We start from the raw sequence: 13,319 nt of genomic DNA on the forward strand, positions 1-13,319 counted from the left end.
GGGGTTTCTTAGTATTGTTGGTGTTTGTTTTCATCTCCTAGGGTTGTTGGAAGGATTTAATGTGGAGTATTTGGCCCAGTGCCTGGCATGCAGTAAGGTCTCAATGAACACTACTTTTTAGGGATGTCTGGGTGGCTCGTGGGTTAAGCATCTGCCTTTAGCTCAGGTCATGATCCCAGGCTCCTGGGAAAGTTCCTCGCTTCCCCCTCCTTGCTCAGGGGGGAGCCTGCTTCTTCCTCTGCCTGCCACTCCCCCAGCTTGTGCTCAGTCTCTCTCTGACAAACAAATAAATACAATCTTAAAAAAAAAAAAAACAACCAACCTCTTGTTATTAGTATTTAAAAGTTTGCCCTTGAAATAAATATCTTTAGACTTAGGCATCCCATTTAGGTGGGGATTTCTTTGTTTCTCTCAAGATTTTTTTTTTTTTTCTGAAATTCTTTCAGGGTAATTATATGTATATGTGCTCGAGCACTCTCTCACACACACACATCCAGCCACACCACACACACCCTTTTGAAGAAGGGGTACAATGCAGAGAAGGCTAATGTTTCATCTTGGTCTAGTAAAAGGCTTTCAGAAGTTTTTGACTACTACAACTATTACCCACACATACATCTATATAAAACAAAAAGGAAATTTTTAGTAAACAATACTGGTCCTCACTATTTGTCCTACTGTGTACTGCTCTGCTCCATTTCTCTTTCATTAAAAAAAAGTGGACTGTCACTAAATTAATTTCATGATCCATAATGGGGCCACCAGCAGTTAGGGGAATTGAGGTCTATTAGATACCTGGGACTTTGCTGGATCTCTCCAGCTCTGTCCTTGCCCTGGGCCTCCCCTCTACCATGACTCTCTAGACTTATCCCATTCTCCGTTCCCCCCTTTCTGTCTTTCCAGTTAAGAAATAGCAGATTAGAAATGCCTTTTCTATCTTTTTCTTTCCTTCCCTTCCCATAACTCCCTTTTTCCCCTCTCCCTCCATCATTTCTCCCATCCCCTAGTAAGACATGGTCATTCTTAACTGCTGCTTATTGAATAATGATGATGATGATGATGATGACAGTAATAATGACAATGGTAGCAATAGTCAGAAAGATAGCTAAAACTCATTTCACACCTGCTTTGTACCAGACACCCATCTAAGTGCTATACAAATTTTTAACTCATTTACTGCTCATAACCACCTTATACGGCAGACTACCCTATAATTACTCTGAAGAAAGCATTACCTGCTCTTTTCCTCCAATATCAATGCAGAATCAGATTTGCATATTAAAGAATCTGGGCTAGCGCTTAACTAAGTAGAAATGATGACAATATTATGGAACAAACTATTTGTTTTCATGACTCCTGATCTGAAAACAATAGCTAAAGAGGATGTGCACAAATCTAGAATCACTAAACCTGAGGCTTGGCATATTGCTGTGCTTGGGCTGAAATTATTCTTGATATATCGCAAATTTGAGACAGAAACCATTAAAAAATGTACAAGTAAACACCCACCCAGGGAAAATTCATGTGCCATTTGTCATTTTAATGCTCTGTTCAGTAATTAATTTTTAAAAATTTAACAAGTAACAACTTTTCTCTGTTTACAGAAGTCATATCATATTCTGGTTAAAATTCTGGAACATGCAACCAAATGTAAAAATGAAAATGAAAACAACCCTAAATCCCATCACCCAAAGACAGCATCTATTCACATTTTGGTGTTGTGTGTGTTAGGCCTTCAGACACGTTCTGTTTGGCATGCACATTGTTTTTAAAATATTTTTCATATAAAAAAATTTTAGATTTCTGGCATCTCTTGAGAAACTATCAAGACCTGATGACACGGGCCCAGATTTTTGCAGGGCAACTAACTGATGAAGGAGCTGGGAAGCCCCTGCCCCTCCTCGTTGGGGAGGGATACCTATTTCATCTGTCCCTGCCCCACATTTCCATTTTTCTTACCTTGGTCAATTTCATTCACTTGTTATTCTTGTGCCCTGGAGGGCATTTGAGTTTTCTTTAAGTTTAAAAACTATTCTTACTTAACATTTCAGGGCCAAAGCTGTACTTCTTATAGGTGGTTACAAAGTCAAAGGTAGGTAGGGGGTGCCTTTCTTGCTGGAGAAGGTGGGAGAGCACCTTCTGGCTTCTGCTTTTTGTCTCTTGGTATGTCTGAAATTCCAAACAAGTTCTACATCTACAGGATAAATTTCCTTTCATACTGCCCACATCTATTCTGCATCTTATTTTTATACTTTTGGCCATATTCTTATGAACTGATAAAACTGACTTTATTATGTTAAGAAAGTACCTCTTCCCTCTTTGTTTTCACACATTTCTTAACAGCAAAGAAGCCTGGTAGAGCCAAATCACTTCTCCTTAAGTCCTTGGGTTCCCTTTGGGTTTAGGTCTTTACATTTGACTCAAATACAAAGACACTATAAACATTTTCTCACCTCATTAAAGTTATTCAGGAAAATAAATTTTAGTGGCTGAACAATGACCTATTATATGGATATATCACATTTTCCTGACCTTTTCTAACACATATGGACTCAGTGAGAGGCAGGTCCTGTGGGAAAACATGTCTCTTATGGAGAAGAGAGGAGACAGGAGGCAGTGAGGACAGGCTACCAATAAACAGAGTTTAGATTTGGTTACTTTAAGAAGCAGAAGTCTATGATGAGTAAAGAGTTCAAAAACTAGAGTTCCCAAATCCACAGGTTAGGTGGTCAGCGGAGGCCAAGATACTCTGTCACAAATCTGCAAGGAGGTCAGGAACCAGATGACCAAGGAGTGAGCATGCCAGTGGATGGGAAAGTAAACCCATATTAATCACTGAGCAGGGATGCAGTCATAATCTGCATTTTTAAAAAATGATTCTCATTCCTGCTAGCTCAATTTAAGAGGTATGATGCAGGGTATATAATAATTTATCCGTTTCCCTAGTTGAATATTTAGGTGTTTTTGATTTTCTACTTTTATAAATAATGTTGTGATGAAAATCTCAGTGTATAGAACTATGCATTTTGGGTTATCACTTCAGGATAGATTTATGGAAATGGGAGTATTTATTCTTTTTAAGAATATTAGGATAGAGGAGCCTGGCTAGCTCAGACAGTGGAGTGTGTGACTCTTGGTCTTGAGGTTGTAAGTTCAAACCCCACAATGGGTATAGAGATTACCTAAAATCTTAAAAAAAAAAAAAGAATATTGGGATATATTGACAAAATGTTTCCATAATAGCTGTTCACATTATACTCCCATCAATAGCATTTTTTATGTTCTGCTTTGGCTTCTTCATATTAGATTGGTCTACTCACATAAATCTTTGAATGAAGAGCTGCCACTGGCATCTGTACTCCATAGCTGGAATTTTTCTAGGCTGCTGACTTTCAGATTTTTTTGACCATGACCCATAGTGAGAAGTAGATTTTACAAAGTGACTCAACACATACAGGTATACACCTGAAACATATGTTGCATAGAACAATCACTTGTCCTTTCTCTATGTGATAATACTCTGGTGAGTCAATTCTCTTCTAATTTAATTTTTAAAATAAGCTCATCATGACCATAGGTCATTACTCTCAGTTAGAAAAATATCATTCTAGGACAATTTCTGTTTCACAACTTGACTTCCTAGAACTTCAGCCTCTTTCTTGTCCATACTCATTTAGGCCCCAGACTTCTATTCCTCAACAATCCCTTTAAATTAATGAGCTGTTGTGAATTTACTCACCTAGATTTGACTATTACCATCTTCTGAAGGATGACTTCCATAATGCGCCCTTTGTCTTAGGCCCCCAGGCCCTGTTGTATCCCATCTAGCTTCTTTGGGACCTGTCCTGGATTGGCATGATCTCTTCATGTTCTCCTCTCAACAAAGATGGGACATTTGAGGCATGAGAGTTCTTGTCACATTGTACACCATCACTAAAAAAGAACGATTTTGCCTAGACCCCTTTAATCTCAGATATTGACATGTGGACACTCTCATTTCCTTCAGTCTCTGTAATTGTCACCTCTCCAGAGATGTCTTCCCTGACTATATAGCATCTCAAATAGAATCCTGGTCACTCTATGTCCCTTCACCTTGCTCAAGATTTTTTTACTTTTATTGAGGGTCTAGCTAATCTTGTTTGAAATCATAAAATATAAAAGCAAGGAGAGATTTAAAGGCCAAATCTGGTTCAATCCCCTAATTTTACGGGGAATAAGTGCAAGCTCAGAGAGGTAAAAAAATATTTCATGACAACCTAGCTTATTTGTGGCAAAGCTGAACTAGAAACCAGATCCTTGGATACGTGTCAGTTCTTCACTGGTTTATGGTATTGTCCATGCTGTGATCTTTATGATGAGGTTATTGATGAGATAATTTTTGTCCTATAATAAGCTCTGATGCCGTGTGTTAGACTACATTAAACTCAGTAGTAAACTGTAAATTGAAAATGTTCCAATGTTTCTCACTGGAAGCATAAATTACTTAGTCCAAAGGGCTTTATCCTCCTCAAATAAAATCTTCAGCATCAGCTTCCTTACTCCTTGGTCATCTCTTCCATGACCTTTCAAATGGTTTTATTTTCCACAAAAGAAAACTAAGGCATAGAGAGGTAAGTAACATAGATATCATCCCGACTGAAATAAACTACAATATCAAAGGGCAAGTATTAAGTGCAGAGATCTGGAAGATAGAGGTTGGTAGCCAGAAATTCCAAATAGGCAAAGACTTGAGTTTAAGTCTCCAATAAGATACAGGGTTTAATGACAAATGGAATCAGGAGAAGGGGATAAGGCTTATGTCACGGAATTGATGAAAGAGAGGGAGGATCTACACAGCAGCACAACTAAGATACAGCTATTAGTTCTGGGAAGAACCTTCCAGACTAGGTTGTAAGTTTGGCTGGATATCCATTTCTCTGATGACAATTTTGTGCTTTCAGCAGCTAGGTCTTTTGGGGAGTTCTAGAAGCTCTTCCATGTAGTACGTCCCTCTACCAAACACCTCCTATTTTTCCCAAATGCAAAAATGTCAGTGATTGGTGGAAATTTTTTATTTTTTACTTTTTAATTTTGTCAGTCCTGAATCTATTCACTGTCTTTTGTCAATGACATTAAAATTTTTCTTTTGGGAATGACTCCTCTCTCACTGGTAGCATTCTGGTGGGAACTGTTAACCAGCTGTTAACTCCTGATTACCCCTGGTCAAGGGGAAGGTGTTAAGACCTGAGTGAACCCAAATGAGTGTTGCTTGGGGAACCTGAGTGTTGATCAGGGTACAAAGAGTTGGAGCTCACTTATTTCAGTGGCAATACTTTGTCTAGACTATTGCAATATTCTTGCTTTAGAGATCCTGAAGCAGTCCTGCTTTTTGTCTTCTGCAGGGCCTGGTCTCCAGCCTTCCCTTTAATTTTGTGAACTCTCTCATATCCTTCTAGTAATTTCTTTTCTTTTCTCTCTTCTCTTTTCCTTCCTTCCTTTCTTTCTTTATTTTATTTATTTATTTATTTTTTTGCTTAAGATAGCCAGAGTAGATTTCTGACACTGAAACCAAGAACCTGGATTAGCACAGTAGGTAGTCTGACCAGGGAATCCCAGCCACCTCTTACTTTTTTATTACTTTTATTGTTTTTTAAAGTTTTTATTTAAATTCCAGTTAACTATAGTGTGATATTAGTTTCAGGTGTACAATTTAGTGATTTAACACATACAATACCTGGTGCTCATTGTAACTGTACTCCTTCATCCCCATTACCTATTTCACCCATCTCCCACCCACCTCTTCTCTGTAACCATCAGTTTGTTCTCTATAGTTAAGAGTCTGTTTCTTGATTTGCCTCTCTCTCTTTTCCCCCTATGATCACTTGTTTTCTTAATTCCACATATGAGTGAAATCATATGCTATTTGTCTTTCTCTGACTGACTTATTTTACTTAGCATAATGCTCTCTAGCTACAGCCATGTTGTTGCAAATGGCAAGATTTCATTCTTTTTTATGGCTGAGTAATATTTGAAAGTCAATCAATCAATTCTTATCCTTTCTTTTACCACATTAGTAAAAGAAAGGATAAGAATTATATGATCCTTTTAATAGATGCAGAAAAGCATTTGACAAAGTACAACATCCATTCATGATAAAAACCCTCAACAAAGAAATACCTGAATATAATAAAGGCCAAATATGAAAAACCTACAGCTAGTATCATCCTCAATGGGGAAATCTGAGAGCTTTTCCTCTATGGTCAGGAACAAGACAGGGATGTCCACTCTCACCACTGTTATTTAGCCTCAGCAATCAGACAACAAAAAGAAATAAAAGGCATCCAAATCAGCAAGGAAGAAGTCAAACTTTCAGTATTTGCAGACAACATGATACTCTATATAGAAAATTCATAAGACTCCACCAAAAAATTGCTGGAACTGATACATGAATTCAGTTATGTCATAGGATACAAAATCAATGTAGAGAAATATGTTGTATTTCTATACATCAATGAAGCAGCAGAAAGAGAAATTGAGGAATCAATCCCATTTACAATGGCACCAAAAATCATAGGATACTTAGGAACAAGCCTAACCACAGAGGTAAAAGATCTGTATTCTGAAAACTACAAAACACTGATGAAAGAAATTGAAGATGACACAAAGAAATGGAAAAACATTCCATGCTCATGGATTGGAAGAACAAGTATTGTTCAAATGTCTATATTATCCAAGGCAATCTACACATTTAATGCAATCCCTATCAAAATACCAATAGCATTTTTCACAGAGCTACCACAAAAAATCCCAATTTTGTATGGAACCACAAAAGACCCTGAATAGCCAAAGCGACCTTGAAACAGAAAAACTAGCCACCTCTTTCTACCAAAACTATACTATGGGACATACCAATAAACATTTGTTCATCCAAAACATGCCAGGTGGTATTCAGGGGTTTTCATTTGTGTTATCTAATTGACCCTTATAATAATACCACAAGATATATATTGTTATTTAATATTTTCCAATTTTAAAACTGCATTGAAATACACATAGTATATAATTTACTATTATAATCATTTCTTAAGTGTATAGTTTAGTGGTATTAAGTACATTCATATTTTGCAACCATTGCCACCATCTATCTCAAAATTGTAAATTGTTTTATCTTGTAAGACTGAAACCTTTTAAACAATACCCTTTAAACAATAACTCCTCATTACCTTGTTCTCCAGCTCCTGGCAACCACCATTTTATTTTCTGTCTCCATGATATCAACTACTCTTCATATAGTACTTCATATAAATGGAATCATATGATATTTTTCTTCTTGTGACTGGCTTATTTAGCATAATGATCTCAAGGCTCATCTGTGTTCTAAATATGTGTCAGAATTTCCCTCCTTTTTAAGGCTGAATAATATTTCATTGCATGTATATACCACATTTTGCTTATTCATTATCCCATCAATAGATGCTTGAGTTGCTTCTGTGTTTTAGTTATTATAAATAATGCTATTAAACATGTGTATACATATATGTCTTAGAAATCTGTTTCCAGTTCTTCTCTGTATATACTCAAAAATTGAATTGTTGGGTCATAAGGTAATTTTATTTTGAAATTTCTGAGGAATTGCTATACTGTTTTCTATAGTGGTTAAACCAGCTTACATTTCCACCAATAATGCCCAAGAGTTCCAGTTTTCAAGGTCCTTACCAACACTCACTATTTTCTGTTTTTGTAATAGTAGCCATCCTAATGGATATGAGGTGGTAGTTGTTATTTAATTTTAGATGCAAATACTGAGGGTATATAAATTGCCTAAGGTCATATAACTTGTAAGTAGCAGAGTTGGGATTGAATCCATGTCCAGTGGTATTTCAATGTCTATTTGTCCCTTTTCCTTTTCCTCAACTACACTACATTTGTTAGAAAACCAAAGGTATTCAATAGAGCTGAATTTGTCCTTTAAAAAAATCTATCGGCTATTAGGAAGATTTAGGAGCCAAAAAAATTATCCTCAGTCAGTATCATAGAAACTGTGTACCTGAACTATAATAGATTACCAAAAGATTTATGTTGTTATAGTACTTCATGACCATAGAGATGAATCAATTCAACTTTCTCATCTTACAGATAAGAAAACGGAGGCCAGCTTTCTGTGTTGCCAAGTATTACTGAAATTACTATTTACCAATAGTGAGGTTTAGATTCAAATCAACTTAGTTTAGTCATGAGACAGCTGGGACTGTGTAAACTTATATAGCTCAATTAAAATCATAGAGCTGAAAGGGACCTCCAGGTTTCCTACAATAATGTATCCATCTACCTCCATCATAGTGAGCTTAAACAATAACAGCAGGATGTCTTTTACTTTATAGCCTACTAAGAAGGCAATTCAATCACTTTCTTTGTGAAGCACTATAGTGTGTTTTATCCCTCTCAGCCTAGTAACATTTTCACATGTAAAATGTGGAGCACTTTATATGTCTGTTTAAAAACAAATATATTCTATTTAAAGGTGTTTTAAAGTTGTTATTTGAAAATTTGAAGGAGTCTTAAAAGTAAACTGAGGTATTACTAGGCAACTGAAAGGGTTGTAATAAGTAATTTCAAGACTATTTCCACAATTAGAAACAACATCAGCCCTACGTTTCAAAAGTAAATAACTAGGGTGGACCATGGTCAAGTGAAGGGAATATATTCTCCAACATGGAAAAAGAAGAGTTATAGCATGTCTGCACCATATAGTGCAAACCTGTTAGACTCATTTTAGGAGTTCTTACTTCTCAGTTCAATGTAGCAAATGTCTACTGAAAGGCTCTTATTTATGAGCTACTGAGCAAAGAGCTTTGAGAATAAGAGACAGCCAAGTAGAACTCCTGACTTCAAGGAATTTGCAAACTAGATAGGGAGATAACATAGGTACACAAATACCTTGAAAGGGTTTCAAGTAAAAAGTGCTATCAGGTCCACAGAAATGCACTGTAAGTATGGCAATGCTCCATCTGGCTGGGGGTATCAGGGAAAGCTAGTGAGCTGTTTTGAAAGATGAGTATGTTTTTGACAGGCAGGGATAGGGGAAAGGTTATGTACCCAGGAAGTATGGTGTGAATAGAAGCCTAAAGGAGAGTAAATTCCCTACATAAACTTTCTATTTTAAGTCCTACACATGCATTAGGAACTGCACTCTCCTCTTTGGAATCCTTGGCCCCCTTCATCTCTTGTGTGAAAGACTTATATGAAGATACTTAAAATGGTTGTGTTAAAAGGGTGAAATTATTGGTAAATTTATTCTCTTTCTTATTTTTTCAAAGATTTATTTATTTTAGGGAAAGAGAGAAAAGAGAGAGAGAATACGTGCACAAGTGGGGGGGAGGGGAAGGGGATAAAATCTTCAAGCAGGGCATGTGTTGTTCATGGAGCCCGAGGTGGAGCTCGATCTCATGACTTATGAGATCATGACCTGAGCTGGAACCAAGAGTCAGATGCTCAACCAACTGAACCACTCAGGCACCCCTCTCTTTTTTATTTTTTAAGTTATGTTTTTCTTTGGAAATGTGATTGTATAACAGAAAAATTATTTTTTGAAAAAGATATTGTACATACCTCCCAAAGCTAGTTCAACTTTTTGCTCCACATAACCATTCCTGACTAGTTAATAAATGTAAATATGGAGTCCCAATTAAAGATATACATGAATATGCATGTATCTTATAGGGGTTCTGTCCACTATAAAATCTTAGAAGCAGTAATACTTCAGTATTTTGCTTATTCATTATCCCATCAATAGATGCTTGAGTTGCTATTAAACACTATATATAGTGAGCACACTAGTACACAGATGTTGCACACATGTCATTTTCCGCTAAATTGAGCCAAGACTCTTTGGAGAAGATCTTGGGCAAAGGAACATAACTTAGTCCAGGTGAGCCTAGGACATCCCATAATTTCAGAAAGAAATGACATCTTTCAAGATTCCTATTGAAGAGTTAGCTTGAAGGAGTACCCACTGGCTGAATTTGAGCCAATGTTGGCACTAAAAAGAAAAAGTGAAGAGAGAAGGGAAGAAAGGGAGAGAAAGAAAAAAGGAGGAAGTGGAGGAGGACAGTGACGAGGAAGGCAAGGAGGACAAGGAGGAGGAGGAAGAGAGGAAAAAGAAAAAAGGAGTAGCAGTTGCTTTACTCTTTTGGTGGTGACTTACTTTGACAGCTGGTATATAAAGGAAAGGAACTAAACATTTACTTTATCTTTTCAGGAAGGACTGTAGTCTTTCCCTAGTTGAGGAGAGAAAAACTTCCTTCCCACAGAACACTAGATAATAAATGTTTTAGTTTGAATTTGATGAAACTTTTGATATTCAGCTATTTTTCATTTGCAAAATTTCACCTGGTTCAACCAAATATGGAAAGAAAGAATTAGAAAAGTCAACAACCTCCAGTGAAATAACTGATTCAGATCAGAATCATCAAGGATGCTAAGATGATTACATGAAAAATTGTAGGGGTAAAAGAACCTTCCCCTGCTGGCCAAAGGGTCTACCCTAGAATTACTTGCTTATTTAAAATTAAAAACATCCTTTTACATCTCAGTGTTGAGATCTGGCATTAATACTTTAACCAAGTGGTGAAACGTAGCTTTGCTAATGGTGAGATAACCTAACACATTGCTTCTCCTGATGTGACTATCTGAAATTCACTGCATGGTGAATTTGCCTATGAAGCGTTCTAAGCAAAAATGTTTAAGCTGTGTGTGTGTTGTTTTCCATTTGCTCTTATACGTCCATCCATTTGATGCCTTTCTTCATTCTGCTCTGTGTCCCTGGAGATGCCCCTCTGCACAATGTATCAGCCAGTCTCCCTCCCATTTGGGCTTCTAATTAGATTTGGCCAGTGGGGAGGCTCTGGGAGAAATCTGAAGGAGGACATAGAGATTTGGCCTACCATCTCACTCCCTGCATGGGTTCCATTTGAGTGGCTCCTGTTGTGGGTCCCACTTCCAAAACTCCAATTTCCAATCGTGCTTTAGGGGAGCTCCACTCCTCTGCTGCCACGTCAGGCCCAGGGTGGTGGTCCCTACAGCACTAACAGCACTAACCCCCCAGTGCTGTTCCCTCAGTCTGCCCACTCTGCTGTAAATAGTTCCTTCACTGAACTCCCTTCAGTTAAACCCTTTAAGCGTGCCATCTGCTTCAGGTCAGGACTAGGATTCCGCCTAAATCTAATCAGACCTTCAATTTAACAAGACAACAAGGCTAGAAAAACAAATTAAACAACACCCCGAGATAACAATCACATATATCCAGAATTTGGCACTGTTTACAAGGCAGTTGGTCTAGTGTCTTCAGAGGTCAATATCACTTTTTCACATAAGAAGGAAAAATCTTTCAGATTAAAATAAGCTAAGGAGACCTAACTACCAAATGTAACATATGAACCTGGTTTGCAAAAATCAGCTGCTTTTTCTTGGATGACTAGACTGAATCAGCATATTGAAAAGCCATTTTTTTAAAAAGAAACATTTATTGGGATTTTTGTCATATAAAATTTTAATCAGGTTTTATGCCCCACATACTCTGGAGCTTGAAGTATAAATTACTTAATGTAACATCAAAAGCCAGTTGTGTTGTAATTATAGTCTGAACACAGAAAATGCAGTTTTCTGTTCTTGACAAGGCCCTTTTTGTATATAACATTCTAAAATGAAGACATTTCAAGCTATACAAATTACCTCCAAGTTTTCATGATGTCTGGGAAGATTTTCAGTAGATGTTATCATATTCATGTACCAAATTCTGACCAGTGTTACTCCCTTTAAAAAATCTTGAAAAAGCTTTCTGTACTTAGAGTTTGCCAAATATTCCTCTATAATGAAATTGCCCTTATTTTAAAAGCTGGTCAAAGACTCCACTGATGAAATTTGATAAATAAACATCAGGATTATAAAAAAAAATTTTAGGGGGAACAATTAGGAAAATTTTAATATTAACTGGGTTTTAGATGATATTAGAAAATTATTGTCAATATTCTTAAATGTGATAAAGGTATTATGGTTTTTAGCTATATCCTTTTTAAAGAGGAGCATGCTGAAGGAGTTAGGGTGAAATGTTAATAAGGCTGTGACTTCCTTTAAAATATATAGCAAAGTATTTAGATAGCTAGATAATACAGCAGAATATCAACCATTGTTATATCTGATGGAGATACGGCATTCATTATACTACTCTCTCAGCTTTTCATTATGTTTGAAAATTACATAATCAAATAGTGGAAAACATTGATAAAGAAAACAAAGTTTCTAACACCTGTTCAGAATGATTTCTCCTTTTTCCAAATGTCTATAGCTTTTCTATAGTAGTCCTTTGTTTCTTGTAGAAGCCTATATAACCAGATTGTCAGCTCATTGGAGCTAAGGACTGAGCTCTGTCCTTCTTCATATACTTTACAGAGGCTTGTATAAAAGTTCCATATATTTAAGCCCAACTCTTTATGAAAAACATAGGCATATGTGGTCAGAAGTTTTAGTTCTATTTTCATTAGTGTAGGGGAAGGCACAAGAAGTTTGATGGGATGCAGAGAAGGGCAATCCAGACACTTCCTTAAAATTAACAGAGAGTAGGCTTGAGGTCCCTTCCCAGGGGCAATGAAAGCCACAGTGAAGACAGACAGCATGGAGTCTGATACTTCTCAATGTCATTGAAAGTTCTGCAAACTTAGACAAGCTTTTGGAAGGACTGAGTCCAAAAAAAAAAAAGATCTGGGTTAGTTCAAACTTATAGTCTACTCAAGCCAGAGAGAAAACCAGGATTAGGTTAAGCCTGAATTCAGAAAAGTTAATTTTGAGTGAACTGCTTAACAAGATTTAACTCAACTTAAATTGCATGTCAAAACATAAAAATTAATGTAATTCTCTTCCTGCTTAGCATTTAATCTTTTAAAATATGAATTTCTTTATAGAAAAAGCATTATAGAATAGACACAGGACAATTTTTATTCTTTTGATAGTGCTTGAATAAAGTGAGGTTTTTTGGAACCACTTGGGTAAACTGTAGGCCTAGAACAAATGGAAAATTGATTCTCAGTGATGGCTGTTGTTTTTTCCTCTTCTAGTGAGGTAGTTTTGCACACATCTCAGGCTGTCATATCCCATATGCCCTGTGAACCTGCTGGAAGCTTCATAATGGGCCAAGGCAGAGAGATAAGCTCTCAGTCAGCTTATTGATGGATAGATGGATGGTGTGTATGTGTCTATGACAAATCCTGCTGATGCCCTTCCAAAGGCCATCTCTCACCTTATTTTTCTAGCTAAGAGAGTATTGATTCCTCGTAGAGTATCAGGTG

Source organism: Lontra canadensis, unplaced genomic scaffold, assembly GCF_010015895.1.
Source record: "Lontra canadensis isolate GAN:19392208 unplaced genomic scaffold, GSC_riverotter_1.0 scaffold9, whole genome shotgun sequence".
Lineage (NCBI taxonomy): Eukaryota > Metazoa > Chordata > Mammalia > Carnivora > Mustelidae > Lontra > Lontra canadensis.